At 40.8% G+C, this 22,939-nt stretch overlaps 1 protein-coding gene across 7 annotated transcripts in view; it reads right to left on the bottom strand.

Moving 5' to 3' along the window:
- TPST1 (tyrosylprotein sulfotransferase 1) overlaps positions 1-22,739 on the bottom strand; it is a 227,699-nt gene extending 204,960 nt beyond the window's left edge. For 6 of the 7 annotated variants that reach the window (XR_010917981.1, XM_067537962.1, XM_067537963.1 and 3 more), the window contains exons 1-2: positions 11,948-12,179; positions 8,293-8,425 (exon numbers count right to left, since the gene is read on the bottom strand). The gene's annotated coding sequence lies outside the window, so the exon portion shown is untranslated. Of the gene's footprint in view, positions 1-8,292; positions 8,426-11,947; positions 12,180-20,831 lie in introns of those variants that run through there. The other variant, XM_067537960.1, reaches the window with a different exon arrangement.
- Positions 22,740-22,939: the final 200 nt, after the last annotated feature.

Here is a 22,939-nt window from a genome sequence, read left to right as displayed (position 1 = left end):
ATTTACTGTGTTTTGCCAATCTAGCCTTAAACAGCTGTTCTGGAGTCCAGTAGTACCTGTTTAATATCTTGTTCTGGATGAATCACAAGGATAAAGAATCTGAAGTATCTTTTCACATTAAGTCAGATATCCTTCCGGGTTTCTGTTGTGATAGTAAGGCTAAATCTTTCTTCCCAGTCATCTTGATACTGAAGTTGAAAGGTTTAAGCATTAAGCCACTTATAAGTAATTCCTACAAAGTGACTTTTGTTTCCATAGTCCTTAACATGTTCTTCTAGAGGTTAGAGAGTTGAAACAGACCATTTGTCCCTTATCCTTGAATGTATGCTTGAGCAATGCCACTGAAAAAAGGAATTGTGAGACAGCAGTAGCTATTTTGTTACATGTGTAACTGAAGGAGACCAGTCTATCAGCTTGTATTATATCTTTAATTTTTGTTAATCCTTTTTCTATCCAAATTGTCTTAAGCATGGAGTTGACCTTGATCCTGAGGCACAGGTTATCCCATAGTGGTAAGAGAAGAGAATTAATAAGATTGGATGTTGTAATCATCTTAATGTGTTGTAGGTTGCTCCATGTAGATGCAGATTAGATTTTCCAATGGGTAGCCTCTTAAAATATATAAAAGAAGAGAGGGAACCAAATGGCATAGCTAAGCTTTTTTCTATCTCAAAGGCCGGTGTGTACAGAACCACTGGAGGAGAACCATCTTACAGTAGGATACTCTTGGAATACTAGATAATATAGATACAAATCTATACCAAACGCCATACCTCCAGTTGCCCAGGATTTTGTAAGGGTCTTGCATGACAACCAAGGCTGATTTTTATCCCATATAAATTGCACAATAAGCCTATTTATTTGAGCAAAGAATGAAGGAGAGATCTTGAAAGGCAATAGGCTAATGATATACGTCAATCTTGGGCAGATATTCATTTTGACTATTTTTATTCTCCCCAGTATGGATAGCGGGAGGAGACACCACTTCTCTACATCCTTAAAAGTTTCTTTTAATATATAGTCCATATTTATATAAAGAATTTGGGAAGATTAGGACAAATCTTAATACCTAAATAAGTTATTTACTTCCATTTCACAATCAAATTGTGATTTATTCCAGTTAGTACGAAAACCAAAGAACTTTCCAAAAATATCAACTACATTCAATAATGATGGGATTGATGAGGATGGATTCTTCAATAATACAAAAAGGTCATCAGGATGTAAACTGATTTTGTATTCTTTCCTGTTTATAATCAGTTTCAATGGCTAAATGCTGATGTACGTACACTGCCAGTGGTTCAAGAGAGAAATTAAAAAGGAAGAGCAAAAGGGGACAGCCTTGTCATGTCCCTCTTTCTGGTTGAAATATGGGAGAAATACTTCCATTAGTTGATAGTAAAGCAAGAGGAGAGTTGTATAATACTCTGACCCCTTCAAATATATTGGTCCAAATCCAAATTTTTTTTAGGACAGCCATTAGTTAAGGCCATTCAACCCTACAAAAGGCTTTCTCTGCATCTAGAGATAAGACTATGGAGGGAACATCTGATCTTGCTAGATTAACTGTGTGACTTTTCTTGCATCAGCAGCAGCCAATCTGCCTATAAAATTGATGGGATGATGGTTTTCAGTCATGTCACTAAAATTTTTGCAATTGCTTTGCAATCTGTATTCAACAGAGATATGGGGCAGAAGTCGCCACTGCTGCAGCCATCTTTGCTTGTCTTTAATATTAAAGTAATTAAAGCAGTTCTCATATGACAAGATATGCTTCCTTTTTGGAATGTTTCAGTGAAGACCTTTGAAAGAACAGAAGATAACGGATTATAAAATGTTTTGTAGAAATCAGCCGGAAAGCCAACCATCCCAGTGGCCCTGCCAGAATTCATATTTTTTAGACTCTGTTCAATTGCTTGTGTTGTGAAAGCTTTGTTCATAAACACCACTTGGTCTGCAATTAAGAGTATTAAAAAGTAGGCCTTCAACAAAATGATCAAATTTATTGGAGCTAAATTAGTTGTTTGATTTATATAAAGCTTGATATAAATAATCAATTTAACCAATTCTATCTATCTATTGGTTCAAGGATGGCACTCCAGTCTTTTTGTAATAAGGAAGAAATATTGTTGTTGGCTAGTTCCATTTAAGTCTTCTGACAATTAGTTTACCTGCTTTATGATTCTATTATTATGAATGGGACAATAGAGTTGGAAGGGACTTTAGGAGGTCATCTAGTCTAATCCCTGCTCAAAGCAGGACTAACCTCAGCTAAATAATCCCAGTGAGGGTTTTGTCAAGCCGCAGCTTAAAAACCTCTATAGATGGAGATTCCACCACCTCTCTAGGTAACCCATTCCAGTGCTTCACCACCCTCCTAGTGAAAATAATGTCTTCGTTTGACCCTGCTGAGTGTAAATTCAACGTGGTTGGATAAGAATTTGTTATGTTTATATTTCACATTGATTAGAAAACGTAGGTGGTTTTCATTTATTTGGGTCAATCTTGTGTGTTTGCTGCAACTCATCTATTTCCTTGGGGAGGGAGGGAGGGAGGTGAAGTGAGAGAGTGTGTGTGTGTGTCTCCCCCCACACTCTTTTGGAGGCATGCTCTCCCAAAAGATGGTAACCGAGGTAACAGAGTGCTTATTTTCTTGCATGAAGTTATAGATGACTGAATCAACCAGGGAACAATATTTGCATCTTTTAGTAGCAGAGTGTTCAGCTTCCACCTATAAGATTTGAATGATGTGTAACCAGAATCTACAGTAAGTATCATTGGAGATTCATCTGAAGTTAACATATTATCAATAGTTGCTTCAAGGCTGTTCTGAAGACACAAGAAAAAAGTCAATTCTGGAGTAAGATGAACGTATTGTAGAGAAATATGTATAGTCACACTCCCTGGGGTGTCTCAGTCTCTACATATCTTTTAAATCAATTTCATTCATTAATAATGAGGGCTGGCCTATTGTGCTTTGAGAGCTGGGTCTCACATAATTGGATTTGTCCAGATGTCTATCTAGCGTAATACTCCAATCGTCTACAAGTATTACAGAAATGTCTTTTTTATTAGAAAAAATGCCTGCAACATCTTTGAAAAATTCAGAATTACATCCTCTTGGACTGTAAATGCTCCCTAGAATTAACTTTTTTGAGTTGAAACAGCCTTCAAGAAGAAGGAATCTTCCTTTCAGAAGCAGACAAAGACTGTATACATTAAGAAGTTATATATGGCTGTTCCTCTGCTCTTAGAATTAAATGATGAATGATACCCAACACCTATCCATATCTTCTTGATTTTATCAGCATCTATTTCTGCTAGATGAGTTTCCTGCAATAAAGCTACTTGGCATTTTTTTTTTAATCTGAGCTGTCTCGGGATTTTAATTCTTTTGGAAGATTGATTAGGTCCCCTCAGCTTCCAAGAGCACACCCTAAGAAAATTCATGGCAAAGTTTTAAAAGATATATAACCTTATTCTAAAGATACATATTTCCCCATTAATATTGTACAACCACATTTGCAGGATATGGTCCATATTTATACATATTAGATACTTGTTTGTTTTAAATTAATTTACGCCTTCAATTGAACCTCTAAGGGTGTCAAATATACCAAAAAATCTATAGTTAAATATCATGTGTCTTCGAAAGTATATTTGTAACAGAAAACAAGAACAATTAGACTTAAAACAAGCCAGCGTGGGCATGTTCAGAGCCCTGAAGACTTCAGTTCCATCCACTCCTCCCCTCCCTATGTTATTTAATAATAGTCTAAACATCTCTAAACGCAAAAATATATTTTAAGTCATATATTTTAAGCCTGTAAATACCATTGGATATTCTAAAACTTATTCCTACATACTGAAGTTTTTATGTATATATACATACATACATACACACACATGCATATACATATATACAGACTCATCACATGTAAATTTACAGTTGGTTTGGTAAATCAAATATGAAAAATACAATGTAAAAATATTTCATATTCATGGTATGTCAATTCCCCTGCACAAATTGAATAACTAGTGCTATGTAAGGTTTAGGATATAGTCTAATTTACATATCAGGAGTACTGACTGTCTCAAGGGACTTCTGGTTACCATGACACAAACCATCAGAGCCAGAGCTCATAAAGAGATTCTTTCTAGTAGTGCAAGTTATGATCGGTGCAGATACCTCTGTCAGTAGATGGAGCTATATCCTCCAGCTTAGTGTTAAACTATTACTCTATGCATTGCAGTTTTCTACCATTGTTGGTAATGCTCGATTCCAAAGGAGACCAACAGAAGAGTTCAGACTAGCTGGTTATCTGCTAGGAGTTGGAAGTTCATATAAAAGTGAATTTTACCTTACCTACAAGAATACATAGGAAAACAAACTGATTTTTAAACTTGTTGACATTTGCTTTTTAATGATTACCCATTCTGCTATTTTTGATTAAATCTGGTTTCAGTCTTTGAAGTGTATGCCAAGCTTAAGAGGAGGCTTTGCAAAATCTTGTAGGGCCAGCTAAATCCACAGCAAAGGTGGATAATTATTTGCTGCTGTATCTGACATTGGTCCCCTCAGGATTTGCTTTATTCCATTGAATGCAGCCATCTTTTTCTTAAGATCACCTGAGAAGTTCTAGATTATTCTGAAGTTCATTTAAAGGGCATCACTGTAACAAATAGGTAATTAATATTCCATTCACCTATTTTTGCCATCTCTTTATTGCTCAGTTTTGTCTCTGAGTTTCTAGTTAGTGAGCGTGCTATATACAGAAAGTTGTAATCATTTCAAAAGCATGGTTTGGACTTGCCCATACAGGAAAAAAGACCAGAACAGCTAGCGCAGAAGAGCTATTGCTGAATAGCTACTGTGCATGAATTTGCCTTTGTGTGGATAACAATCTACTCTGGAAGTGGACTGACCTATTCCACAAAAAGGCACTTTTACTGGGGAATAAGAGCATCCAAATGAGGAATTATTGCAGCATAGCTATTGCGTTTTAAATTCACACCCTAGCTATTTCACACTGACTTCCCCATGTAGACAAGCACATAGTTACTGATATTTAATTGGATTTGATAACCCACTGCTGCCTTTTTTCCCCCCATTGGAAGACAGCCTTTGTCCCCTCCAGCTAAAATAAGCAGGCAACAATGAAAACAAATAAAATAAAAAAGATCCTAAATTATAAATTGAAGACCATTTGCCAAGTCCGGCACAGCAGGCCTTTAACATTAATGATTTCAAATACTACACCAAAATGACAAGTTAAAAATCAAAGTAATTAAACTATTCACTTGTGCAGCTGTAACCAAAGTACGCACACTTAAACATATCATTAGTTTGCTGTGTTTCCAATTGGAATATTTCTAGAAAACTCAAGTATAACTCAAGCCCGCTACAGAATATATTCCACAATTTTTGCTGAAACTTGTGGAGCCCATTTTAACTCTCTCCTCTGTAATCATAGCCACACTTTGTACTACTGGCCAGAAGTACAAGTAAATGAATTTGTTCACAGAGAGCATCAGAGCCATGAATCCACCTCAAGAGGATGCTAACAAAGCAAAGTGAGTGATTAACTCTCCTACTTTGCATATACTGAATATATCTAAAAATATGAAGTGAATTAAATTCTCTGCAGTCATTAATGCCTTCAAAGTAAGTGGAATTACAGCAGCAAAGTCCAGTACTTGCCAAGTTAACATTACTAACTTAATATTTCCCACCATGTTAAATTAGAACAATTTTTAAAAATTAATTTCCTTGTTTATTAAGAAAAGTGGAGCTGCCAGGGCTCACTGATAGCATTTAAGCAGTCCAGTACATTTTAAAGTCCAAACCTTAGTTAGGAGAATGGAGCAAGTGAGAGTCAAGTTAAATCCTTTGCTGCAGCTACTGTTTGGCCAGAGACAGCATTCTACAAAGATGAGTTAACAGGGGAACACCACTTCTATTGCCTTTCTAAAGAAGGTCTCAGATATTCTGGGGCAGTTAGCGTGTCCTCCACTTTCTATTAGATTTCCATGAACCATGAAGGAAATAGGGCTCTCCAAGTCCTCTGAAGATTTACTTTTGTCTTGAAATACCTCCTAACCCACAGACCCTAAAGTTTGCTTTCCGTCTTAGAAAGAGGTCTTCCCCTGCTCCTTCGTCTGCAGGCTTCTGTCTCGCAGGAATAACAGGGCTCTTGCCCACATATCCACATCCCAAAAGGTTACAAATCTCAGCCTTGAAAGGTCTGAGGTCAAGGAGAGGTCCAGTTACCATTCTGGAGCAGTTGGCCTCTGGCACCCAGAGATGCTGGGCTAACCCTGCCAATGGAAACTGTAGAGGGAAACCCATTTGAGAGTGACATCATAAAAGAGGTAATTAATCTCCTAGTAAAAATACCGCAGGGAGAGATAGATGAAAGGATGAGGTGGGAGGAAATTATATAGGAGACTTCGGAAGCCTCTGCTTTGCTGACACTTAGTTCTTTGGACCAGCCTGTTTCCCTGTTCCACAGAGGGAGGCTTAAGTAATCCCTGGCTGGCTAGGGTCTCTGTGGACAGAACTTGTTTGTTTTGCTCAAAGTAGCTGAAGCCTATCCAGTCAAACGTGCCTCTAGCTGAGGTAACATAGAAGAACTGACAGGCTTTTTAGCCATTTGGATCACACCCTTTCTTCCAGTTCCTAAGTCCAGTTTTGTCCTTTAAACTGTAAGCAGAAAACCCATTGTAAAGAATTCTTAAACCTTCCTGTGTAGAACAAAAGTTTCTCTGCTTCACCCCGACCCTCACCCAATACACTGTGTGCAGTAGGAAATCAGGCATTACAGAAGTCACTAGACTAATCACAGGGCAAAAATATTACTATCAAGTAAAATGTTACCAGGTAGGCCAAAATGTCAATTGCGTTGAGATAGGACATCTACAAAGAGTTTAATTACAAATGTTAGCCGTTTTAATATCAAGTGAAATACATGACTGGGCTACATTTTCCTCTGCCCACCACACTTCACCTTTCCCCAGAACTCATTAACCCAGCTCAAGTGGAAACATATTAATCCAAATTACACTTTGTTTAAACTCATCCATTTAATTTCTGGAACTTGACTCTATTTTTATATAGCCAGCCTTCTGATTCTCTCTCTTTGATCCAATTTAGATAATTCTAGTAGTGATACTCTCCTAATGGTACTTTGCCTAAATCATTACTATTGGCTCAGTATTTTCTATCAGGAAAAATCCTAACAATAAGATCATTAGGACAGCAACAAATACTGAAGTTCCCTAAGAAATCCCTTTGAAAGAAAAATATTTTTGTGATTAATATTGTTTGTAAAAGGTACCTACAGGTATCAGTGGAAGTGATCTAGATTAACCCCCACTTAAACAGTAATGAAATGCAAGGAACAATCACATACCAGGATGAGTTTCTAGCAATCTTTCTAAAAGGCACACTTAAAGAAAGGGCTTAAGTGAATTCCACAGAACCTCTAATTCAGCCAGCTGACCTGCCTTTGATTTTTCATGTATGTTCACCACAAAGAAGATTGTATAGGGAAGTTAACAGAAACAAAATATTATGGCACCACACTGAAAAACATAACTGAAGTACTTATTGCATACCACTTAGAACAGCTGTCCAAATTGCTACTTTTGGGAAAGGCTCATTTAAGAGACTATTCCAATGAGGGACATAGTAGACAATGAGTGGATAGTTCTCAGAAAACACCCACTCAATGTGCAGCAGCAGTCAAAAAAGCTAACAATGTTAGACATCATTAGGAAAGAGATAGATAATAAGACAGAAAATAACATAGTGCCTCTTTATAAATCCATATCTTGAATTCTGTGTGTAGATGTGGTTGCCCCATTTCAAAAAAGATGTATCGAAATTGGAAAAGGTACAGAAAAGGGCAACAAAAATGATTAGGGGTATGGAAAAGCTTCCATATGAGGACAAATTAATAAGATTAGGACTAAGGAGGGATACGATAGAGGTCTATAAAATCATGAATGGTGTAGCGAAAGTAAATAATGAAGTGTATTTTACTCCTCATAACACAACAACTAGGGATTGCAAATGAAATGAATAGACAGCAGGTTTAAAACGAACAAAAGGAAGTATTTCTTCACAATGCACAGTCAGCCTTGTGAAGGCCAAGACTATAACAGGGTTCAAAAAAGAACTAGATAAGTTCATGAAGGATAGGTCCATCAATAGCTATTAGCCAGATGGGCACGGATTGCTGTTTGCCAGAGGCTAGGAATGGCTGACAGGATGGATCACTTGATGATTACCTGTTCTGTTCATTCCCCTTGAAGCACCGGGCATTGGTCACTGTTGGAAGATAGGATACTGGGCTAGATGGACCATTGGTCTGACCCAGTAAGGCTGTTCTTATCTTCTTATGTAAAACACCCTTCTCATTCACTACAAAAAAAATAATTAGTATTTCAGTAACATTACACATGTACAAAGCACTATACAAACATTAATCCTCATGACATCACTGTGATGCAGATAAGTATGTATTATCCCCATTTTACAGACTGGGTAACAGAAGCAGAGAAATTATGTAACTTGCCCAAATCAACAGCAGAACCAGAATTAGAAATATGGAGATCCTGACTTCTAATGCTATGATCGGTCTTGCAGACCATACACAGACGTCTCTCCACCTCTATGATTGTCATCATCATTTTGCAGTCTCTCCTTTTTCATTTTCTTTCTCCATTTACATGACACTGGCGTTTGGTTTACATAAAGAACTAGTACATAGCAATCACTTTAATCCTTAGTATAGTTTCCTAGTGGGAAAATGGTCTAATTTTTCTCTTTCTCCCCAAATAAGTGATGGCCTCTTTCCATCACTTTCTTTATGTATTATTCTAATCTCCTAGTTTTCTTACAATATACATAAAAGAGATGTAAATCCCAAATCTTCACTCTTAAGACAAACTTTTCTTAAAATTGTTGAAGCTGTGAGAGAAACTGACAGCTAGGAAAACCAGTTTTTCCGCTGCCAATTTATATCACTGCTGAATTTGAAGTTTCCATATTGTGGAAGACACACCTATATACATTTAATGGAATCTGGCTCTTTGCAAGTAACTCACCCCACAACAATCAGATATTGGAGGAGCTGTGAAAGGTGCATGTATCACATGTGCTACAGAGACTTGAAAGTCTATCAGTGGGTTAAGGACAAGGTGGGCCATTTTCCTTTTTTCTTCAGTTTGTAACCAGAAATATCTCCCCACCACCATCCCTACAAATCCTCCAAGTTAATAACCCTTATCTTCTAATGACACTGTGATAACCATCCTCACCTAGGTTTATTTGTTCCTAAATACCAAGGGTGAAGAAATAACCTCTGGCTGATTTCTCCATTCAACTATAAAAGTACCAAACAGAGCACCAAATATAAGATTACTGTACTGGGGGCAGAGGGTCGGACTGTTTTTTTGTTTGGGGGGTTTTCTGAGGGGAGGGATGTTGGTCCTTCTCATTTGAAATCAGATAAGACAAGAACTGAATTAACTGATTTATGATGTGAATTGTGATTCAGAGTTAACTATAGCATGATGTGAGTGTCTGCTATAATGAAACACTTCATATTATTATATACTGGATATTCTCAAGAACAAATTTGGATGTTGTGGAACAGCGTTTATGCTTACTATCTCATAACTTTTTCTGGAATGTAAGATGACTGCATCTTGTCACATTAAAACTGTTGCCTACTGCTAATTTTAAAATATATAGAAATATATTTAATATTTTAGACATTTTATGTGTAGCATCTATATATACACTCCTTTCTGTTATACTCCCCCTATATTACATGTGTTCCAACAGTAAACCTGCAATATACCCATTAGCAACTGCAGAACTGTAGTTTGTTATACTGCTCCCAGGTGCACAACTCTATTTCTAATACAGTACCCAACAGTTTAAGATTCAGCAGTTCTATTCCCCCGAATAAGTTTATTAATCTATTTCATAAAGGGCTGTATTTATACAGTACATTTATATCATAGACACAGGGAAATGTAACTGTAATTAGGTCATTTTTACAGTGCTACAAATGACGAATAATTTCTGGAACAATACCGACTTACGCCCACATAAGTGTAATATTGCAAAAGATTATTAAACAGCTATATACAAGTTGCCTTTTACATCCCTAATGAATACATTTATACCAACTTCAAATAATGAAGTAATAACCACAGATCAATATTATATGACAGTCTTTCTACGAAACAACTTAATTGACAGTCTTAGCCAAACAGTCTGAAACAGCCCTGCACTTTTAGGATCACGTTAATCAATTTTTATAGGAATTTTTTTCTGATTAGAATAAGTCACATCTGTTCTATAGATTAAAACCACACGCACAAGTTACTGATTAAAATAAAGTCAATTTACTTTTAGAGTATTTTTTATTATTATTTAGTATCATGTTCCAGAATTCCCTGCTGTATTAGCATTGAACTAGCAGAAGACTTGCAATATGTAGGTTACTTTAAAATTTTATAACAATATTCTATTTTTAAGTATAGTCATAAAAGTTAAATTCAAAGTTAGAATGACAAGGAAGTATGATTTCTCTCCTATAAGGAACCAAGAAATAAACAGCTGCTCTGTTTAGGAGCTGTAATTTCAGGAGAGATCTTAGAACATTGCTAGTTGATAACGTTGGCTCCATAACACAGAACTAAAGCTCCTATAATTGGTTTGATTCTTCAGATGACCAAATTATTAAATATGATATCTTCCATCTTTTCTCCCACTACATATCTGACAGCTTGGAAAGGTAGAATCACTGAATTCCATTCTCCTGCCTGTGTCAATATGCTGTATAAAACTCAGATTAAAGGGGGGGGAAACCAGTTCTACAGAAAACAAAGACTCAGCTATTAGGACGCCAAATCCTGTTAGAAAATCCTTTGCACTTCTGCTAATACTGGAAGCAGTTTCCATTAGTTGTTCCCAGCCTTTTCTGGAAGGAAAGAAAGTGCTTTAAAGTTGAAAAACAGAAAGCCCTTTTCAGTTAGGTCAGAAAAGGAAGGACAGTGACTGTGCACACATATTGTATGATGAGATTAACAAAGCTTTATTAGCATAAAGCTAGTAAACAAAGAAAATGCATATACTATAGCCTATGTGCATACAAAATATAACAGGGCATTCCTACCGCAAATCACCAGCAACTTCCAGAAAGCTTATTTTATCGTTTGAGATGGAATATTTGCCCACTATGGTCCCTAGAGTTACACAGCTATGGAGCGCTGCTCTTGGATATTACTTCTTTGCAGAAACAATCTTAACTAATTTAAACTTTTCCTGCTAGGAAATTGCTTTGTTCAGCAAATAATAAACACACAGTTACGTAACATTTTCTTCCCCGGTGAAAGAACGGCGCGTTCCCACCCCCACCTAGATTTCCCGCACACAGGTAGGCTACCAAAGGCGAGCAGAGAAACGGAGCCCGCAGCAGGGCTCCTGGCCCCTGCAACCACTAGGACACACGCTCCCATGTATCCCGTTAGGAGGATAAAACTCTGCCAGCCCCAGCTGGCCACGGAGCGGGAAGGGGAGAGCAGGTCAGCGGCGGGGTCTGCAAGAGGGGGTGCTGGAGCGCGCGGGGGCGGGCAGAATGGAACGAGGGGAGTGCGGCGCGGGAGGGGGCTATAACGGGGGGGGGGGCGATGAGAAGGTGGGGATCGACAGGAGCCGGCTGGGGTGCAGGGCCCCGGGCACGGTGTGGGGATGGAGGAGGGTTCAGAGATGGGGGGGGGCTGGGTCATGCGGGGGGGCTGGCTCGGGAGGTGATGGGGGAGGGCTGGGTCACGGGGGGACTGGCTGGGTGAGCGGGGAGCTGGCTCAGGCGGGAGCTGGGTCCCGGGGCAGGGCTAAGGGGGGGTCCCCCCGGGGTCAGCTCCTCACCTGCGCCGCGCGGGGGAGGAGGAGGGAGGCAGGCGGCTGGGTCACGGCTCCGGCTACTGCCGCCTCCTCCCTCGCCGAATCCCGGCCGCCCAGCATCGCCCCGCCGCGCCGCTGCTCCCGGCCGGCGCCATCGCCGCGGGGAGCGCCCGCCCCCGTCGCCCGCTCCTGCCCCTCAGCGCGGCTCCTTCCCGTCCTCCGCTCGGCTGAGGAAGAACCCCGCGCCTGCCGCCGCCGCTGCCATGGAAATCACAAACACGCCCGGATTGGCCACGCTCCGGGCCGGAGCCGGTTTGTGTCGCGGGGGCTGATTGGTCAGACTCAATAGATTGACAGCGAAGTGGGTGTGGCTTATAGAGCCGTGGGCGTGGCTCCATCCCCCTCCGGCGATTGCGGGGAAAAAATGTTCCCCTGGCCGCTGGGGAGGGGCACTGACACATCTGTATCAGGGTGAACAGCTGGATCCGGGTTTAACAGTTGGATGAACTTCTGGATTTGGATGAATGCCCAAGAAAACATCTGCATCTGAATGAAACACCTGGCTGCAGATTTGGCTTTGAAGCACACACCTCACTGCATCTCTGTGTGAACATCTGGATTTGGCATGAAGATTTGAATTTAGAGGAACAGCTGGGGTAATAACACCTGGATAATATTACCAGGCAGTAACACCTGGATAAGTAGTTGGATTTGGGTTTGCAGGGATGAATATCTAGGCAAACATCTGGAACTGGGTGAGCAACTAGACACCTGCTGTAATTATTATGGGACAGGCATATAACATACAGGCAAATTACTATCGTGAGAACATCTAGAATTCGATGACAGTATTTAGATTAGACAAACATATGAATCAACTTGTAGGTAAACAGGTTGGGTTGAAGAAGTGGAAAAGCTTGTGGATGAACAAATAGCAAAATGTTACCTAACTTTGCCAGCTACTTCATATACATCCTCCTGTGATAATCACATAATAATACATATTTATTCAGTGATTTTCATTCCAAGAGATCCCAAAATATGTTTAAAACATAAACATATGGCAAGCTGTATAAGTAGCATACGGCAAGTGTATAGTGATCATTCACTTATCATATCACTGAAATTAACTCAGCTCTGAACTGGTCATTCATTTTTATTTTTTCACAAGAAGTTTTTCACTTAACAAAAAGTGGTTGGGCTAAACATCACCCCACTAGTACTATTCCTGAACTGCTAGGAACCAATCCTGGAAAAATATTTGTCAGTTTGCTAAAAAAAAATTATAGACAAATTTCCTATTACTGTGATGTCTAGAATGTTTGAAGCCCAGTGTTCCAAGAAAATAACAGATAGTATAACAAAGGTTTTCACATACTCTAACTATACCCATCCACTCTACAACTGTATGCTGCCACACCGGAAGAAGAAAGTTATAATCTGTGCTTGACTTACAAGAATCTTTAAGAAAGTGCAAGAACTCCAACCACAGAAACCACAAGTGAATATATACTTATGAACTCCAAGTAAAATGCTGCCTGGTTAGGATATTGCCAACCTCACAATCACTTAATTATAGGTACAGGATAGACAGTCTTGCAGGTGAAAAAATCAAAAGCTTAGAATTCCATTGTATGTTCACTCTTGCCTGGAAATGAGAAAGTTTGCGAAGGATGTTGAATGCTTCTCTTCCGCATGTTCAACAGCTGACATATCAATCAAATGTGAAAAACTCCCCAAAACAAACAGGCCCTTTGAGCAGTCCATTCCTAAGCATTGTGCATAGGGGTTGGATGAAATTAAAAGGCTGCACAGATAAACTTTCTTAGAAGCCTGGTATAAGTAAGAGTAGAGAGCTTAATTCCATCATAAAGCAGCTTCAGGTGCTCTCTGGCTGCTTACAGATATATTGCCCTGTAAGACCAGAATCAGGCCACATGTCCATCATGTCTGGAACCTTTTGATGACAACTCTGCCATCACTACTCTATTTATAAAACCAGCTTTTACACCACAAGAAAGAGGGAAAGCAAGATTGGAATCTGGCTCAATAACACTATCACAGAGTTACCTACTTCTCTACCCCTAGAGATCCAAGTAGAGGTAACTTGGAGATATCCACCAGACACTGACAGATGCATATCTAAAAAATGTCACTTATTCTGCAGAATCAGATTAAGAAGAAACATGTTTGTAGGCTCCCCAGGTCCTGTGACTGAGGTCATGGAGACTTCCCATGGGTCCATATTTCTTGGCAAAAGGAAATATTGGTTGAAGAGATTTAACAAGATGTCTGTCCAAAATTAGGTATGCCCAGTAAATGTGATCTATGAAATGCATTCTCTGTGCTCACTAGTTAAGCATTTGAAAGACGGTTGTTAGTCATCATTAAAGAGTCTTTGTATCCTCAGTAACCCATCTCCTACAGAATTCAGCCATTTCAATCTCAAATCCCTTAAAATAGTTTCACAGGCATAATCCTCTGAATTTCCCACTGAGATGATACAGATTCCTGTGACAGACTCCAAAGACACTAACATAATACATTTTACCATCAGTTAATACTCATAAAATGCTAAAAGGTGATGATTGAATTGGCTGATACTATTAAGAAGGATAAGATGAAAAAAATTAATAATGTATGATTATTTGATTTCATGTAGATCTTACAAACAGCATGTCAAAACTTTATTGAGCCTGAAGGAACATACTTTCCATTAATGGCAATGATCCAGTTCTTGCTGCCCATACTGCCCACAGAATTTATAAGAAAGCATGCCTAATTTTCCTCTTGCTTGCCATGGGTAGAAAATAAGCGCCAATATCCAATGGATTCTCTTGAATATTTTTAAGAGATGAATTTTATCATGCTTCTTAATAGGTGTTGAGACGATTCAGATTGCAAACTGATGTGGCTGTTCTTCTGAGGGAGACCCTGTCCACTAACAAATAATAATACACAGGGCTCATGATTCTAGTCTTATTTGCATCAGCTTTACTGCTGTAACTACAGTGAAGTCAACGGAGTTGTGATTTACACTGCTGTAAGGGAGAGGAGAACCAGATACATACTATTGAAATTCAGGCGTTAAAAGTACTTGGAAGCTCAGCAACAGGCAGATCCCTCAATGAGGCCATCTGATTTGTCTTTACTGAAACTGGTGAGTATGTGGCACTATCCATTTTATTTGCTGGTGTCAGAAAAGAAACCAAGGACACTGGAAACGGTAGATGCTTATGTGCTGGAGAATGAGGAGTTTTAAGATTGAACCTTTCCTAATATGAAAATATTGCAATCTACTCTGGGCCATGTTTTCAAAAGTGTTCGGCCACCACAACTGAGGCCTGGGAACTGCTGGGAGCAGATCACTTTTGAAAACCTAAGCGCTTCGGTTAGGCACCTTCCTGGGCAGGGACTGATTCCATTACATGTCTGTACGATGAGGTTCTGGGCACAAGACACTGGCTATAAAGGAGTTAAGAGGGCCCTTGGAGCAGCAGCCAATGGGAAGGGGCTGCAGGATAGCCGATCAGGGCCCAGGAGCCCAGTATAAAAGAGAACTGTGGGGGTGGTGGTGAGTGCTGCGAATCTGTCACAAAGTGAATAATAATAAATGGGAGCTGAGTGCTTTTATAACTCCAGCCACTCATTTAGATGCCTAAATCAGTAATGGGGGATGCTAATCTCTTTTGAAAATCTGCCTTTTAAAAATAAATAGTTTAACTCTGATGAATGGGGCTATACTGAGAAGCCTGTCACCCCTACATTCTCTTTTGTCAACAGGACAGGTACTGCTCAGGCAGACACTCCTCCATCTGCTCCACAAAGGTGACAAGCAGAACCCTTCACTAGCAGTGAGAGGAATTAGATATTCAGTCTCTACACTGCACCTACAGAGGTGGTGGGTTGTTGTGATACAGACAGATGTCCACTAAAAACTGGACAGAGCCCATAAATTCCTTTCACATGGGCTCCCAAACAGCACCAGAGGGTAATAAATGTTACTTACTACCAATCAGGGCTGAATTTGAACTGGTGTTTTAGCTATGAAACACCCTGTATCCTGTTATTTGTCCCCTGAGCCAGGCAGGTCACTTCAGTCCATTTAACAGCTCTTTTCAGATTACTTTATTGTTGGGTTTTTAATGGCATTCAGTGTGATTCACATGTACAGTTCCTTGTAAAGGCTGCTTGTCTGCTGCCATGGAGCAGTGCCTTCAAGGAAAAAAAAATCCTCCCAGAAAAAGAGGAAAATAAAAACACCACTGTACATGGTTGATGTCTAACAATGATCCATGTTTCCCTTGCTTAATTAACACTGGTTGTAGTCAAAGTGGAGCCATAGTTCAAGTAAGCTGTTAAACATTTCATCATACAATGTACACACAGTCTAGTTCTCCTGTTCAAAGAGACACACTAACCGAGAACCTAACACTCGGCAAAGAAGTTGTTGAAGCCAGTGTATAAATATTGTGTTAAATTATAGCATTAACTGCTAGTTATTTGACAGCCAACCCCAATGATCTGTGGCTAACATTCGTTTATTTTTGCCTCATGACAGATGTGAAAGCACTCTAGCCTGTGGGAGCTACACTGTGCACCAATGCTATGCACAGATACTATGAGCACTAAGGGGAAGAATGATCACGTGGCCAACACAAAGGACCAGGAGAGTCAGGAAAGTTGGGTTCTGCTATTCCTGGTTTAGCCATAGCCTTTAGGTGAAATCCTTGCTTCATTTTAAGTCAATGAGAAAATGGGAAGCAAATGGAGTGGTGCTGGCAAAGTAAGGCTCCGTTGTGCCTGATTCTCTGCTGGTGGAAGGTTTTCTTCACAGCAGTGTAAGTTAAAGTTGCCCCCTCCCCACAGCTTTAATATGCACCAATGCCAGGGAGAGCAGTCAGGGAAGTGGGATTGGGTCTCTGTTAGAAAAGATCAGACGAACAGGAGAATTGAGGCCTGAAAGTTGTTACCATCTCAGAGCAGATCAGAGGCCTACATAAAATGAGTTTGGTGACTTCAGGTAAGTTCCTAATGGACAAGTATGAATAGCACAGGAACATTCTTACAATTGACACCCCTGTTGCCAATTTCAGCAGAGAGGCCAAGGACTGAGTGGTCCATGGAGACTGAACTCCTCTCCTCATCTTTGGAGGTGATCTGTCCAGGCCAGGGTGAACAGGGCCCAAGCATAATTTTTTTGGGCCCAATACAAACTTGTAACATAGGACCCCTCTCCCCCATCCATGGGGTTGCAGCCGGGCCTGGGCACCCCAGGGCCTCCGGGCCCAGGTAAAAGTGTACTCTTTTCCCCCATGTGGGGTCCTGGGGGTGAGGCACAATTGAGGAGTCAGATTCTCAGCTGTAAGAAATGTGAAGGGTGGTGCTGACATGAGATGGTGTTGAGAACCCTTGTTACTGGGCCTGGTTTATTCAATTAGCATGGGGAACTCTTTTATCCTTAAGATACAAGGTGAGTTAGGGTAGCAGGTCCAACCCACTGGCACATGTATCCATACTGATACTTTGGATTTAAATCACTAGTAATTGGCTGGACCTCCTCACATCAACTGGCAGTCTCTGCCATAACCCTGTCTTGCGTGCTTGGCTGAATCAGTGCCTAAACACATACTTAACATTAAGCGCATGCTTAAGTAAACCCCATTAAGCATGCATTTAAATGCCTTGGCCTGAATCGGGATAGACTTACGTGCAAGGTTTTTGGTTAGGCATGCACTTAAGTGTTTTGCTGAATTGGGTCCTGAATGATTAATTTTGCTTCCTATTCTACAGCGGACACTTGAACTGTCTCAGCTTGCTTCCCCTCAGTTGTGCATGCACTTTGTGATGGTATTTATATTATTGTAATGCCGAGGAGCCTTAGTCATGGAACAGGGCCTCATTGTGCTACACGCTGTACAAACACAGTACCAAAAGACAGTCCCTGCCCCATGGACCTTGCAATCTAAGTAAGATTGTGGGTTTCATACAATCAGGGTACTCCAAATAGCAGTGCTTGCCTGAGCCTCACTGCTTGTTAGAGCACAGGCAAGCGAGCAGTGGTGGTATCTGGGACTCCACCTGGAGATGAGATCCTCAGTTTATATTTAAGATGTAGGCAGAAGAGGAGGCTGCTTCCAAAGGGCCTGGTCCACAGCCTATTGAAGTCAGTGGAAAGACTTAAGCACCAAAAATCAGATCTAAAGATGGAGAATTGTGTTCATGATCTCCTGAGTTCAGGGCTAACTGGCATAACAGATATTAACTTGAGGACACGTGTCCACAGCACCTCACAGCACAGTTAAAGAAGTTTAACATCTGTTAAATATATACATCTCTATGCCTTCTGCCTAGTGCAGTCTATCTTACTGACAAAATAAACCTGCCAGCAATGAGAGGAATGCTGTTTAACTTGGAAGAATGCTAATGTCTTTTTCTGTTTCCTAGTAGCACACTGATTTATTTTTTTAATGTCTTTCTATTGCTACCCATTTTATTTCTCTGGCCTGACTCTCTTGTGTATTAATTATGCTTTCACTGCAACTTGTAGTATTTGACGTGACAGCTAATTCAGTATCAGCAGTGCTAAAATGTCTCAGACCTGCAAAGTTACATGGAGTCCATTGCATGAGCACAATTCCCTGCTGCTGGCACAGGGGATACAAAATGCAGCAGCCTATGAAAGAGATGGGGGCACAGAAAATCAGGCCTGTTTGCTTTTTTTTTCCTGTAGATCTGCCCAGTACCAGCAGCATAACCACCACCCCCACTACAGGGTGTAGGCGTACATGTTGGTACCTGTCTACCTACAGCCTGTTGGCTGAGGAGGCCTCTAGAAAGGAGAGGCTAGTTCAGCCTCCAAGCCCGCTGTTTAGCCCTTAGTCGCTGATCACACTGACAACGGGGCACCATCTATTACGGTGGTTTTTCTGATGTGGACACCAGTTCAATAGCAACTGGCCTGAGACCACCAAACTCATGCCACATGGACCATTGAATTTTCTTCAGATGGTAGTGACCCTCACTCACTAATACTTCAAGACTGCTAACAGCCTCCAGCTGAAAGTATCTGTATCCCTGCATCTGTCCACAATACCATGTCAATCATCAAATATGAGAGAGCTAAAAATTGGTCTTTTAGAGTCCTTGCTAGCATTTTCAACCTGGAAAAATAATTGATGTGATGAATATCTTCCTGCAGCTTTCATCTCTGCTCTAGTTGGCAAGGTGCACTAGACATTAAATATATTTCATAAAGATCCCCCCCCCCCCATCTGTACAGTGCCTCTGGATGTATAAAGTTGTACTTTTTTCCAGTCTTTGTGCTGCTGTAGCTGTTCAATAGTCGTGTTTCCAGTCACAAAGCATGAGTGAATGCGCCACCCCATTTGCATCTTTCTGTATTCTTGGCTTGTAAACAGCTGTCTATATGGCTTGATGGACACGCACAGATTGCATATTATTCTGCTTTTGGGGGGGTATTTTCTATGAAGATTCATTCACCCACTTCCTCCTCACTATAAAGACCCTACAGCAGAGAGACCTTCAAGCCTGCAACTCTTTTAGGAGTCTTTCAGAGCTGCTACTGGATCAGCAAGCACAGAAACTGCAGTGCAATCTATAGAGCTCCCTCCTTCAAGGGCTGCTTACGCAGAGCTCCCCAGTCCTAGCTGGCCGGGGGGGGGAAAGAGACTAGATCTGAGTCTTTCCCCTGCTAGTGCAGAGTGCTAACCACAGGGGAGGTAGCCCAGCACTTCATGCTCGCTCTTGGAAGTGGAAATGAGTTATGTGTTGCCTAAGGGCCCCAGCTTGCAAGATGCTGAATTCACCCTGTGCTCTTTGGAAGCTGAGGGTACTCAGCACCTTGCAGGAAAATCCCTGAGTATGTAAGATGAAGAGGATTGCAGAACATGTAATGGCCACTTCATGAGCTACGTATCCATTAGTTTAATTATGTTGCCAGTAATACAGAAATGATCTCATCTGGGTCTTGGGAATGGTGCAAGAGGGGGTGACAGTGGGGCCCGGGATAAGCTCTGGTGTTTCTAAAATTCAGTGCCAAAATAAGGGAATTTTGTTTTAATCAATTTAAAGCTATTCAAACTGAGCTCTGTTTACAAGTGTGGCAGTGAAACATCTGTGAAAACCTTTTCCTATTACAGCACTTTGCTTGCTGTATGATGAATTATGCTGGAGTGCCAGCATCTCCAGCATAAAAATAGGAGACTATCACTTTGCTGTTGCCACTCAGGCAGATTTGAAAACGAAAATGTCTTGTCATCTAAATATGCTGGCATCTCACTCACTTGCGAGGTACAGATGTTCTTTTGAAAGCAGTGACTGTACAATGCACGTTCAGTGAGTCACTCTTCTTTTTATTAGCTGGCTAGTGTTTGAGAAACAGTAAAAGTGTGATCACATTTTTTAAAAGCTCAAAGAAAAACATGAATGTTAATAAAACCAATGCTCCTACACATAGGCTTGGTTTCTGACTGGGTATAATTAACACTAAGAGCAGATGCCATGCCCAGCATGACCAAGAGGAAGTCTGCAGAGGAGGGAGGGAGGGAGAGAGGGGGGGGGGGCGGGAAATTTTTCTTTAAAAAACTGTTCCTAACTTTTGTTTTGATCTGATTCGAGTGTTTATATCATTGGATCATTTGGACACTGAATCTAATGAGCTTTTCCATATACTTGAAATCTTGTCTGTTGGCTGAATTTGGCATCAACTCTACAAGAAGGGGATCAGGGTCGGATAAATGGGGTAAATGTTTTATTTCTTGTCCTTCAATGGCATGAGCTGAGAGGCATCATTTTTAGTCTTGACCCAGAACAACAGGAAGGCTTAGTCAATCACGGCATATAATCAAATCAGATTGATTGTATTTTTTTAAACACACTGACGTACCTGCCATTTGCACCTGAAAAAAATGGGCCTCTATTGATCCTAATTTACTTGTCCAAGGATCCACAACAGGTCAGTGACAGAGTGACTCCAGATCTCTCTCCTTCCAGTCCCCTGCTCTAGCCATTGGACATTGCTCCCTCATACATAAAAGAGGAATAAAAGAAAACAGAAATCAGCAACTGAATTTCTTATACCCTTATGAGAAAACCTTATGGAATTTAATGAATGATTTCCTTCCTATAGGAATTTTAAATCAACCTACAGAGTTCCATAAGTACATACGTAATTAACAAAATATCATTCATCGTCATCGAGTTCTTGGTAGCATTTCTCGAAAGATTTTAGGAAGGTAAGTATCATCTCCATTTTACATATGGGGAAACTGAGGCATAGGGAGGGTAAGTGACTTGCCTAAGGTTGCACAGCAGAGTCTGAAATAGTATGAAGTATACTCAACTCCAGTTTTCTATGCACTGTTTCTCTTTTAAATTCCATACATTGTTTTAAAAATTCTATAGAAAGCTGAAATTTCTCTATTAAATTCTATTGGTGACTTAGAGAGATTTCTATAGAACCCGGCAGAATCCTGTTGGTTTCTACCCTGTTGTTAACTATAAAATGTTTCCATAGAGGAAAAGTAGCTTTAAAAATGGTAGAAACAATTCCAAGCCAATGTGCTGATAACGCTTGTAAACTGAAATAAGAAACCTTCTTTAGTAAACGTGGCTTGTGATAAGCTTTTGTTCTTATTTCAGGCCTTTCTATTCCAAATCCTTTGGATCATTTTGGGCAGAGATCACTGCTTTGCTCTGCCATCTTTTCTAGTACTGCTGCAGCCAGCCTTCAAGTAACCTGAGACTGGTAGAAAGCAGTTGATTCTTTATGGAAGTTCAGTTCACTACCACTAAAGTTGGCAGCAGTTAGCTGCACGTGTTGCTTGAGACTGATGTGAGCTAAATTAATTATTCCATATGACTTGTGTTATATTAACTGCTTGTGAGTCACTCAGACCATCAAGCGAAAGAATGGACAGGACAATATGGCAACCATTTCCACAGTACAATGCAACTTCTCAGTGACAAGGGGTGATTGCTTTTCCCTTTGGCATTTGTTACCCATTTCCCCTTACATGCAACCTGCTAGTTTGCCCACACACACACACACAGGGGGGACAAAGGCTGAGGGGAGCCTTGCTCTGCTACCCAATGCAACAGTGAATGGGACAGAGAAGAGAGCAAGTGAAATGAGGAGTGAGAAGGGAGCCAAGAGAGAGAGGGAGCAACAGAAGGAATGAAAGGGGGATGGAGGAGGAGCTAAAGGATGTGATGGAGAAAAAGGAGGAGACTAATGAAGCAAGAGTGGGAGCCACAGGAGATGAGAGGGCAGTGACAGGAAAAGAGGACCGCTGGAAAGCCAAGGGGAACAGCAAGAAGAGAAAAGGCGTAAGTGAAGAGAGAGGGAGCCAAGGAGAGAGGCAGGGGGACAAGGACCAAAGGAGAGCGCACCAGTAATTGCTAGAGAAGTATGAGGGAGGGATGGAGGGCATCATTAGGCCACTCAAGGACCTGCTCGTACAGCCTGGCCTCACCCACACCAACTGCTGCCCTATCACTCTGCTGTCAGTCACATACGAGTCACATACAGGGGATCACACAGGCGTAAGATTAATTTTTGGGCATCTCTGCAGTTTATCATGGTGATTTACTGATGGCCGACAAGAATGACCACATCAGACAGCTCGGGGCCCAGATCTGCAACCTACCTACCAACTAAAGACAGATATACCCAATCTTGTACATATTAATACAGAAAAGCAGGTCCTCTTTCACTTAGCTGTGCTCTGCACAGCTGCAAAATTCAGAGTTGTGTGTGTTCCCAGCAAGCTAACAGCACAGTATGCATGGTTTCGCCATTGGAGGGCACCTAGACAATTCTGAAGTCAGACTGTGGCAGGCACATGGGGAGAGGCTGATTTAGCTCAGACGTACTTTTTTAAAACCTCAGGGTCACATTTTTACAGGGGCCAATATCAAAACTGCCATCTACTTTCATGGGACCAGGATTTGCCCCGCGTGCTTAACTTATTTTGCCTTTTTCCTCAGAGCCTG

Source organism: Emydura macquarii, unplaced genomic scaffold (assembly GCF_026122565.2).
Source record: "Emydura macquarii macquarii isolate MOO-44397 ecotype Brisbane River unplaced genomic scaffold, CSIRO-AGI_Emac_v2 contig_450, whole genome shotgun sequence".
NCBI lineage: Eukaryota > Metazoa > Chordata > Testudines > Chelidae > Emydura > Emydura macquarii.
Note: the sequence above shows the minus strand (reverse complement) of the source record. Positions and strands in the feature narration are given on the sequence as shown.